General features: G+C 28.7%; 1 protein-coding gene across 1 annotated transcript in view; it reads right to left on the reverse strand.

Annotated features, from left to right (window-relative positions):
• The window catches only part of LOC107450968 (transient receptor potential cation channel subfamily V member nanchung), a 107903-nt gene that overhangs the window by 49622 nt on the left and 45466 nt on the right, over positions 1-12815 (reverse strand). The gene's annotated exons all lie outside the window — the stretch shown is intronic.

Consider the following 12815-nt stretch of genomic DNA (forward strand, 5'->3'; position numbering starts at 1 on the left):
TTTCTGAAAAATGAAATACGTCGTTCTTAGAGATTTATTATTCATTTATGGAAATAATATGTAAATTATATTTCGATCCTCTTTTGAGATGTCAAAACATGAAATGAAGAAGTTTGTCAAGATTTTCATTTATCCTACATTAAAATTATTTGTCCATGCTATAATAAAAATATTGTATTAAGGTGAAATTATTTATCATCAGTTATTTTACGTAATTCTGTTAAAAAAAAGCACTATTCCTCATTTTCATTTATAGTTTATTACCTCTAATTATTTTAACATGATAACAAATAATCAAAATCAGAAAAAATAGTTCCTAAAATTATAGATTTCGGTGTAATAATTTAATCTTTCTTCAAAGATGGTATTTTTACATTAAACTGTTCCTTAGTATTGTTTCCAGAAAACTATATTACAAAATTTCAGAATGTTCACATTGAAACAGCACAGCATGAAAAAACATTTCATTGTTTACATCAAAATTTTGGGAGCCTTTTACTAAAAAGCATTATTTTGAACAATTTAAAACTGAGGCTCATCCTTATGTAGCTTGGGGAAGCATAAGGCTATAAAGATTGGTAAAGCTTGCATTAAATGATGATTTCTATCGTTGCAAAAATAAATAAATAAACAAATAATAAAATAATAAAATAGCCATCTTTGGCGTTTTTTTTATAGGTTTTTGCTACATTCTATTAAATTATTCATTCAACAACACTGTTTCAGAAAAACACAACGATGTATTGAACACAGTATTCAAATTTTTTAAGCCCTCTCAATAAGTTCTTTTCGTTTACATTTTTGAAAAATCCCAATAAGCATTATAAATTCTTTTACGTTAAGTACAAGGGGTAGGATCGAAAATAGATCATAATACCATCTATTTATTAAATAGAAAACTAATTTATAACGAAAAATTTAAGTAAAGAAGCAAACAACGGGACACCCTGAATAACTTTTGATCGAATGATCGGATATTCACGTTTTAGGATTCATTCTTAATGGTTCTAGGGGTGACTTCAAATATGCTAATTAATTACTGCAGACGATATTTTAAGTTACGAAATCAGACACAAAAACGCACTATCTCGGAATAAACATACCTTTTATTCAACGGATTTGGTTTTTTGATCCCCAAAATATCATTACAAACTATGTACAAATTACAAGGTTTGAGCGAAATCGGTTGAATAGTTTTTGAGAAATCGAATCTAAAAGTGGTATGTTTAAAACTCGATTTCTCAGAAACTTTTCAACCAATTTCACTCAAATATTGTATTTTACCATGCAAAATTTCATACTTTAAAATGATTCAAAAAATTGTGGACCTTACTACTCAAAAATTTTTCGACTATCATTTAATTAAAAAATACGGAATATTTACTAAGATTTATTTTTTTGCATGGAGTTACCTCTGGATAAACGAATTTTGCAAAAATTGTTCGAGATATTTCGAAATACGCAAAAAGTAAAATTATTATCAAGGGGTCGAAACTTCAGATCTTTCTCCTGATCAAACTATGCGGACTATATTTCCCAGATTGCGGCTACCCCCTAGATTTTGGGAGTCAGAAATCTGAATCCGTTGAAAAAAAAGTATGTTTTATTCGCTGAGAGTACGTGTTTGTGTCTGATTTCGTAACTTAAAATAGAGTGTCTGCATTAAGTAATTAGCATATTTGAGTTCACCGCCTTGAGCCATTAATAATGAGTCCTAGAACGAGAAGATCTGTTCATTAGATCAAAAGTTATTCAGGGTGGTCCATTTTTTTTGGCGCACTGTACACATTAAATAAACTATCGCTAGGAATATTTCGATTAAGAAAGTCAACTAATAAAAATAATTTCTATACATCACACTAGTTTTCATTGACTTCGAATCTCAGTTTACAGAATAGATGAGTAATAATTTTTTAAGTATAGGGCACTCGATATCTTAATGAAATTTTATTCATACTCATTTTATTTAAAACGTGAAATATTAGCATAGATAGTATTTAAAAATGCAGCGCAAAACAATGTTTGTTATTGAATGTTTTATTATATAATATTTTTTCTACAATAAACCTCTCATTTCTTGCAATTTTTTCTTATAAAGTGTAAAATTAAGTTTAAAAATATAAGACGTAAATAGTAATGAAATTCATTTGAATATGCTAAAAATGTTATTTATAGACGGAGAAAAAAATTTCTAGTAAAAATATCGCATGGTAAAGTAATGTTATTCTTTAAAATATATAATAACAACAACATAAATTTAGTTAATAAAACCAAAATATAGGGTTTTTAAACCATGCATTTGGTAATTATTCCGTTCATATGGTAACGGTGTACCGGAGATACCGCTTTCCAAAATTATACTTATTACCACAAATTTATTAAAAAATACGAAACTAAAAAGTAACTTTAACCGAATAAATGGCTTTTATACCATTCGCTGAGGTATCATGATGAAATTACCACTTTTACCGAATTTTATCACTTATTATAAAACCATATTTTATTGCTAATTTTACCAAATTCATTACCAAAGCACTATTGCAAAAATTACTTTCCATAGAATTTTTTGTTGTTACCATAGAGCCAGAAGCAAGATAAATTTTTACCATATTTTTTTCTTAGTGCAGACTTTATTTAAGAGGACGCTATACCGGGGGACAAGTTTCTTATAGCGAATTCTATTCCATTGGTATTTTAAAACTTAAATTTTAGAGAAAAGGTAATTCAGGTAAGCATGTAGTTTCAAATGCTGAAAAAATGTTTTTAAAATATTATTTCCCCACTGCGTAATCATGAGTAACTCTGTCATAGTTTGTTTGCATTTTGATATTGTGAAAAAATATTTTCAGTTTTTGAAACTTCATAGTTGAGCTTAGGTTAACCCGAAAACACTTTTTCTACACTTTAAATTTAAATTTCTTTCTAAGGTGAAAGAGAATTTGCCAGGAAGGGAATCTCCAGCAGTATAGAGTTCTAGTAAGAAAGTTATATCAAATTTAAAGCTAATTAACAAAAAATAAATAAATTATATTTTTAAATCGATAAAAAAAATTTCAATGAGTAATTTTAGAGAAGTGGTGGCTCGGGCGATAAAGCGTTCGCCTTCTCATGAGAGCCCCCAGGTTTGAAACCCAGCGGTGGCTGATTCAGTTCCCCGCTCGTACCGACCACAATGTTGAAGTAAAATATCCTCTGTGGTAGACGCATGATGGGTAAGAATCTCTTTGCCGTCGGGCTAATGGTGGGAGTTTTTGTGGTTTTCCTCTCTATGTAATGTAAAGGCGAGTTTGCTCTATCAAATGTAGTTTTGTTCTAATACTTGATACAGCAGTTCCTCGTCTTCTGGGTTGGGTTCAAAATTACAAGGCTATGGAGTTGAACATTAATAGTCGTCAGCTCAAAATTGGGTCATCTGCTCAGCGCCGGTTATGAAATATGAAATAAAAGGGAAAATTATACTGAGTAAAATATAATTAAACAAAAATCGTTTCTTTTGAAAAAAAGTTATTCCGCTGTTTCCTTCAAACAAGAAACTCCTATACTTTTTCCCAAAACAAAAATATTTGCTTAGATTTATAAAAATACATTTAGAATGACTAAATGATAACAAATTATTTTCCGATTTCATTTTCCAGAAAAAGAGTTTTTTTTCACCGCATCTGATTACAAATGACACAGCATCCGCGAATAGAGTTTGTTTACTTTTCCGAAGAAAACAAGTTTTCCTCGAGTTAAATTTACAAACAATCCGATTTTCAACCCAAACACTACGGCTTTTGTACATCAAATTCAAGGCGAAAGTAAGGTGAGGTTTTGGCCTTTGGCTGTATGCCATTAACTCAGAGGCATCTTATTCGCGAGTAAGGCATTGAACTAGTAAAACACATCTTTAAATTCACGTTGTAGGAGCGTGATTAAGCTTGCTTTATGTAACTGCGCTGCGTAGTGAATCAAATTTAGACATTGCTCTTGTATAAGGGAAGGTTCTAGAAAAAAAATTCATTTTCTTTATTAAGTAACAGGAACAAATATGCATAAAAATATGGGCGAACTTTCTAAGCATACCCTAGGAATTAATATGAACCATGAAAAATGATATCTCGAAAAAAAAAAAAAAACAATCAGACGATTTTGGAGGAAGATATATAAAGAATAAAGAAATAAGAAATATAGAAATAAGAAATATATAAAGAATAAGGAAATAAACTTTAAACGTAAGAATAAAGATATATGAAGATTAAAGAAATAAGAAATATAGAAATAAGAAATATAAAGAATAAAGAATTAAGAAATATGTAAAGAATAAAGAAATAAACTTTAAACGTTTAAGATCTATCGTTTTATTTTTAAAAAAGAATCACAATTTCACCTTTCATACCTCGTATTATTTTCAAGAGAGAGATAGTAATATCATTTTTTTATAAACCAGGTCGTAACCACTTTACTATACCTGGACATCATTTTTATAATTATATGCAACCGTTTGAAAATTAATAGGGTGTTTACAGACTAAGTTGTACAGTCATTTATTACTGATTAATGCTTGCCCCAATCTACTTATTTCTTGCGAAAAGTCTTAATTTGATTGAAAAATTTACAAAAAATATAAATAAGGATAAACACCTAAGACGCATAGCATTCGAAACGCTTATGATCCATTTCATATGTCAAACATTTTTCAGAGGACATGTGTTCATACATTTTTACTGTAATGTTACTAATAATGTTTCGTATCAAATTTTAAAATGCTTTTTAAAATGTTTTCAGAATAATGTAAAGGTTCAGACTGTTTAGAAGAATTATTTTTAATTTTTTGTTAGAAAATGCATTATATTTATGGAAAAATTTAGACATCAGGAAGCAGAAAAATGCGTTTTAAACACCAACTACTGAAATCATTTACTATAAAATTTTCATTCATTAAAATAATTATTTCTTATTAGTATTCAAAGACATTGAGTGTAAGAATAAAGAACGCGTTTCAAGTTATTAGCTGTTATTCATGTAATTTTGTTGTCTAAGCCATAACTTTAAATATTTATTTTAATATTTTTGCTCTCTTTGTAGTTCAATGATTTATTAAAACTCTAGTGTCAATTATTAAGCTGATGTAATCCCTTTTCCAGACAAGAAGTTGTTTGGTAAATATATTATACTAGACTACTCTGAAGATATGAAATAGTCTAGACAAATAGTAGACTAGCAGTGAAATAGTTTGCCAGGTTATTAGATGTGAAAAATAATCAAATTCAGTGTTCTTTGCAGCTTAAAAAATTGCTTTTACTGTTTACTCTCGGATTTATATGCATATATTTTCTTTTTGGAGTTCAGAAGAGCTTTGGAAAAGATGCTAATCCTACTAGAGGCTTAGAATTTTATTAAGATCTTTTAATATTTCGTTTATTTTTAAAACTCCAGTTTTTGAAACAGGATGCAAGCGCTTAAATATCACAGTTATAGATATCATTAATTTGATTTTTAAAAACATTCAAAATATTGCGCTTGGATTTCAATGAGCTCCTATTAATAATTAAATGGGAAATATCTGGGTGTCGCTTAAAGACCGCCATAAATATATGTATTTTTGGAAACCACCTTCTGAGAAATGAAGACAACAATGTATACACATTAGGAGAATTAATATTTAGGCAAAAAAAAGCAAAAATGTTATTTAGATATGACAAACCACTTTTGAGGTAAACGGGTGCAGGGAATATACAAACCTGTTTGATTGCGAAAGGAACAGAAGAGTTTAACGAGGATTAATAGTAGCACCTTCAAGTTTCTAAACTGTAAGAAATTCCGGATCAAAATACGGTAAAAAGTACTGCCACCCTGGATGCATCATCCTGCACCCCGGCAGACAATCCATTTTATCGTAATTTGATTCGGATTTTTTTAACAGTGTGCCTGCAATCAAACGTATTTTGATTCTCAAACACAATCACCTTCCTTAATTAAATTTTTTTCTTTGAGTGCAATAGCAAATTTCCTTTAAATATTAAATTGTGATCCGTAATAAGCGCATCTTTTTTCCTCCATTCTTATAAAGATTATAAAAAACATTTATTAAGAGCGGACTTTACAGAACACCTTATATAACTATTATTATTATTACGGAATGAACTCCAAAACGGTTAATAATATTTACTTTAAATGATCATCAACCGATAAAAAATTAATTTTTGAGTGATCCTAACTAAATTTATAATTTTTCTTATTGGAGATTTTAATTATTTTTAAAGTTTCATATCTCTCATTTACCTCAATCTATTTTCAGTTTTAAACAACAATGGGAGGGGAGGGGGTCAGATTTTAACAATATTCTAGAGGTAGTTCTATTTTGTATTTAGTTAGATTTTTCTTATGTGTAATGAAAACCAACTTAAAAAGAACTAAAAAAAACGAAGACCTTATTTGATTGAAAATTGATTCTGAAAAACAAGACACGTGAAGCAATAAAAATGAATTAAAGTTTTTTTACAATTTTTTTTTAAGTAAGGGGAATTTAAAATACTTCTTCAAAAAATTTTAATAGCACCTTCATAAAATTGTGAACAAAATTTTAAATTGTAACAACATTATGATTTTTTGAAAAAGAAAAATGCAAACCATTCTTGTAATGTTTTTTTTAAGGGACAGAAATTACTAAATTTTATTTTCCTATCATTATGGTATTTGAGTAATTCGCATTCATAGTCATCATATTCAACAAAATATTAATAAAACAACGAAATATTAATTTTAGTAAAAGTTATTTATAGTAATAATTTTTATACTTCTTTATCTATATGCAGTCTTATTGAAAAAAACACCATTTAATTCCTGCCTGTACAGTGCACAGAAATAAATAAATAATTGAACCACCCTGATTAACTTTTGATCTAATGATCAGATCTTTATGCTCTAGGATTCAATCTTAATGATTTGAGCGGGTGACTTAAAATATGTTAATTAACTAATGCAGATGATATTTAAAGTTACAAAATCAGACACAAAAATGTACTTTCTTCAAATGAGCATAATTTTTTTCTCGATGGATTTAGATTTCCGACCCCCAAAATATGGGGGGGGGGTAGTTGCAATTTTGGAAAATATAGTTTCGATAGTTTGATCAGGAGAGCGGTCCAAAGTTAGGACCCTTTATTGTTAATTTTACTTTTTGCACATTTCGCATACCTCGAGAATATTTTAAACGAATTAAAAAACTTTTGCACACAATTATAAAATTCATTTATCCAAAGAAAATTTCATGCAGAAATAATTTTTAGTATATTTATCATTTTTAATTATTTTAACTAATGAAATTCGAAAAAATTATGAATTGTTAGGTACACGATTTTTTGCATAATTTTAAAGAATGTAGTTTTGCATGTCAAAACCCAAAATTTGAGTGAAGTCGATCGAAAAGTTAATGAGAAATCAAATTTTAAAAAATTCTTATATTTAAAATTCAATTTTTCAGGAACTATACTATCAATTTCCCTCAAATTTTGTATTTTTTTTATGCTAAATTATATTCTTTAAAATGATGCAAATTTTTTATACCTCGCTGTTAAAAAACGCTTTCGACCATTATTAAATCAAATAATAACTATTTATTAAAATTTATCTTTTGCATAGCATTTTTGGATAAACGAATATGTAGTTGTATAAAAAAAACTTTTCAATTCACTAAAAAAGGCGAAATATATGGGTATGGTGAAATACCCAAAAAGTAAAACTAACTTTTCGGGTATTTGGGGTTAAAAGTAACCAAACTTTTGATCTCTTTCTTGAGCAAACTATGGGGACCACTTAACTCAGATTGAGGCTACCCCCTATATTTTGAGAATCCGAGAATTGAATCCATCATAAAAAAGTATACTTATTCAGAAAAAGTACGTTTTATTGTCTGTCTGATTTCATGATTTAAAATATCATCTGCACTAATAGTTTGCATCTAGATTGATTGACCCCTTCGAATCTAGATTGAGTCATAGAACGTCAAGATCCGATCATTAGAATTCAGGGGGGTACGTTTTATTTATTTATTCATTTTTTTTGAGCACCGTACTGCTTTTGTATTTATTGTAACTAACTTTGTAAACTCAATTCGAGACAAACAACATAATTAAAGCAGTAGCTTTAACAATAAGCACTTTTTTCTAAATAACGAAAAATTAAGCTAATCATTCTTTAATCTAGTCACTGGAACTCGTTTAAAAAGAGAGAGAGAAAATTATCTTATGCAATGATACCTAGAAGTTTAGAGTGCACTCCAGGGTGTTTTAAAACAACAAACATCTGTTACAAAGTTACGTAATCTCTAAAACATTAGTGCAGCCTAATAAATAACGAACAATCGCTTTCTTTATGAGATTAAAGACAAAAAGAACCTTTCCTCAACAGCTGTATACAGGTGCAAAATTCGTATTGAAAACTAGGAATATTTTTTTAGAAATCATTCGAGCAATATAAGTTTAGAATTTTATTTTCTGCATTTCTTTGATTTCTTTCAAGAGTAAATACCATTATTATTATTTAAAAACTGTGCCATGTAAATATTCGAAATTCTAATAAATCAATAACGAAAACTTACATTTGAAATTTATAACACTGATAAAAAGGTATCATCAAAACTACCACAATATGGTAAAAATTACCGCGTTTCTCACTCTATGGGTACACCAGAAATCTTGGTAATTTTTACCGAAACGCTTCAGTAATGGTTTGGGTAAAGTAACAATAAAATATGACTTTATATTATGTGATAAAATATGGTAAAAGTGGTAATTTGGTAATTTTATTACTTTACCTTACGATATTAAAACCATTTATTGTGTTAAAGATACTTTTTTGTAATTTTTACTTGATGTGAAAATAAGAACTATAATTTGGAAAACCTGAATTTCCGATGAAACCGTTATCATATGAATGAAAAAATTACCAAATGAAGGGTTTAAATATTTTATATTTTGGTTTTTATTACCAGAAATTTCTTTACCATATAGTACGGTAATTGTACCAGAATTGTTTTCTCCGAAAACTTAATATTGATAACGAATAAAATTGGAAAAATCTATTTGAAAAGTTGATTTTATTTTTTGATATGCCTTTTTTGCAGAGTTTCATGGTACAAAATATTTAATGGTTTATGATAATACATCATGTTTTATGCATTTTATACCTCATAACACGACATTTTAAAGTAAAAGATGGAACGAGAAAATGGCCTTAATTTGCGTTATTGTTTTTTATTTCAGCTTAGAAGATAAGAAACGTTCGATTTTTCAACAAAATTGGATTACTGAAGAAGCCATATTTTGTTAAAAGCTTAAAAAGGTTAAAAAGTTTAACGTCAGAGAAAAGCATCAAAAACTTGGCGTGCTTAAAGAAAGTATAGCATTTTAAATGAGAACAAAAATAAGTTTTGCTAGCAAGCGCTTTTCTACTTTTACTTAATAAACTTTATGAGCTAAATTCTCTCGGATTTCCACAATAGAAGTTTTATTTTGAGCAATTTTCTAAAAGGTATTTAAATTATAATGGCAGCGAAATTCATAAGAAATACATTTCATAAGAAATTATAAAAAAGTATGTTTGCTTAGAAGTGATAAGGAAAATATTATAGAGTGCGAAAAATATTACAGGAGTACAAAATATATAAAAGTGAGACAGACCTTTTTATCCATGAAATTTTATCTCTGTATATTTTATAGTTTTCTAGTATATTTAATATTAATAGTAGTCTCTGTATATTTAATATTCATAGCAAGATAATAATCAATTCATAGTAAGATAATAAACAAACCCAATTATATTTTAATACAAAATATAAAATTAAAAAATATAATATACATTTTAACACTTAAGCATTAAAGCTCTATTTCTTGAAGGAAAATGAAAGATCCACAATTTAAGGTTTTAAGTTTTGCTAACAAATAAATTTTTACTTTTACTTAATATCCTAAATTTATGAGTGAAATTCTCTAGAATTTCCACAATCGAAGGTTTTGCAATATTTTAAAAGCTATTTAGGGTGCCAGTACTTTTTACCATGAAATTTTGATGAACAAAAATCTGATATACCGTAATTTTTAAAGTAATATTTGCTGTAAAATCTCCGAATAATTGTATTTAAATAAATATTACTGTCATAATTACTGTACAAAGTTTTACTGTAAAAATGTATTTTAACTGTAAAACGGATTTTACGCTGTACACAAGGGACTAGTACTTTATGTCGTAATTTGATCCGGAAATTTTTAACTGTGTACTTGCAGAATAGCAGAATATCCAAATTTTCAGGAATTAAAAAAAAACCTAATTAGATTAATAAATAAAATGTATACTCTTAATAAAACTCTTAATTGAAATTTTTTAATCAAAACTTTAGCATTATTTGCCTGATTTTATTTATTTACTTTGATTTGGTGCAACTTCTAAATGCTTTTGAGAGCAATGACACATCTGTACGGTTTCTTACCTTGTTTTCAATAATTTGTATCTCTTAATATAAATGTCACTTATGCTCTGTAAAAAATTCCGGATCAAATTATGCTAAAAAGTACCAGCACTCAGGTTACCAGCGCATTTTACAGTAAAATCCATTTTAACCGCTAATGTTTAATGTCTGATCTGACGTACCATATTTTTCACAGTAATATTTGCTGTAAAATTAATGAATCAATGTAATTAATAAATATTACTGTCAAAATAAAAATATGAAATTTTGCTATAAAAATGGATTTTGCGTTAAAATGGGTTTTATGGATGTAACACTCAGGGCGCAAATACTTTTTACCACAATTTGACCAGAAATTTTTCGCAGTGGATTTGCAAAGTATCAAAAGTTTCAGAAATCGGAGAAAAAAATACATTGAATGAAATATGTGCGTAAAATTTAAAACAACTTTTAATTAAAAATTTTAAATTGTGAATTTAGCATAATTTGATTCTAGTTATTTATCTATTTTAAATTTGTACAACTGTTATTGCTTTTGAGAGCATTGACACATATTTATGGTCTCTTACATTTGTTTTAAATGTTTTGCATCTCCCAACATAAATTTCACTTTCTTGTGCACAGTGCAAAAATTCCGGATTGCCGGGAACTCAGGGTGCCTGCACATTTCACCGTAAAACCCATTTTAACCTCAAAAGTTTACGGAACAAAAAATCTGAATCACTGTAATTTTTACTGTAATATTTGCGGTAAAATCATTGAATCAATGTAATTAAATAAATAATACTGTAAAAATTATGATTAAAATTTTACGATAAAAAATGAGTATAAAGGGATTTTACGGATTCTGCACTCAGGGTAACAGAACTTATTATCGTAATTTTTTACGGTGTGTTTTTTAAAAGAAATTTGGACTAGTGTGCATTTTTCAGACACTTCACGCTAAGAATTATTTAGTGTAAAAATATAGCAGTTTCATAACATCCTAAAATTATGTAGGCCTAGGCACTGATAAAAGCCCAAGTTTATCTAGACGTTGATTCTAAAAGCTTGGAGAGCATTCATGCCCAGAGAAAACTATGCATTGGCAGACTTAAAGATCCTATCCACTAGATGGATGAGAAGTTTGCTATGGAATGTGCTTTGGTCAAACATTTTCTATTGGGTTCAGATTCGAGCTTTGCGATGGTAAGGGAAGATGTTGGAAAACAGATTGATGCTTATTGAACCAATTTAGAACTATTGTGTACAGTTGCATTATCGTCTATATAACATCACAAGATGTACTTGAACTATTAATCTGTCCAGGTCCGGCTGGATTCGAACTTTTTTTCCTCCCGCTTGACTTTTTGAACTCTTTTGCCACTATATAGTTGCATTATCGTCATTGAAGTGTACATCACCTTTTAAATGATAATGTAACATTACAGGATACACTTTAACTATCAATATGTTCAGGTTTGCTTGGCTCTTTGTTTTCCCGTTTCGCTTTTTGAACTCTTCTGCCACTATATAGTTGCATTATCGTCATTGAAGTGTGCATCACCTTTTAAATGATAATGTAACATTACAGGATACACTTTAAAAATCAATATGTTCAGGTTTGCTGGGCTCTTTGTTTTCCCGCTTCGCTTTCTGAACTCTTCTGCAACTATATAGTTGCATTATCGTCATTGAAGTGTACATCACCTTTTAAATGATAATGTAACATTACAGGATGCATTTTAACTACCAATACGCCCAGGTGTTGTATGTTTTTTTTTGTTTTTCAGGTACGATACGGTACTTCTAATTGCGTCACACTAGAGTTGCACAATGGGTTATTGGCGCCGGTCTAGGAAAATCCATGAGGTTGATCAGGAGACAACATACAAATGTCACATTCCATTTTACAGGAAGGACATTCGCACCTCATTCATCCACAGGTGATAATTTTGACCTGAACAAGAGCAAAAACATCAGTACTTCCCTTTCATACCAGCATAATACGCCCCATATCATGATACTTCCACTAGACCCTTGAACGCTAGCCAGAATTTAACAAAATTTATCTCGGGTTTCTTATTTATTGACCAGTGTGTGTAAATATATTATGTTAAACGTAAGATATTTTTGTCTTAAAATACACTATACTGCAAATATATTTAATAAATAATCCCAAGAAACTGAAGCGTTAATGTATTATTTGGTTGAAAACTTCATTCTCCGCGAAAATATATAAATTGGAAAAAAAAAGACGACATGATTCAAGTGCTGAAAAACNATTTTACGTCTTCTCGCTCATACAAAACCTATAATCCTTTTCCTTTCAACAGAAACAGATCTAACTAAAAATATGATGAAAAAAATCTTGAGAAAGATTTATTTT

This window comes from Parasteatoda tepidariorum, chromosome X2 (genome assembly GCF_043381705.1).
Source record: "Parasteatoda tepidariorum isolate YZ-2023 chromosome X2, CAS_Ptep_4.0, whole genome shotgun sequence".
In the NCBI taxonomy this organism is placed as follows: domain Eukaryota; kingdom Metazoa; phylum Arthropoda; class Arachnida; order Araneae; family Theridiidae; genus Parasteatoda; species Parasteatoda tepidariorum.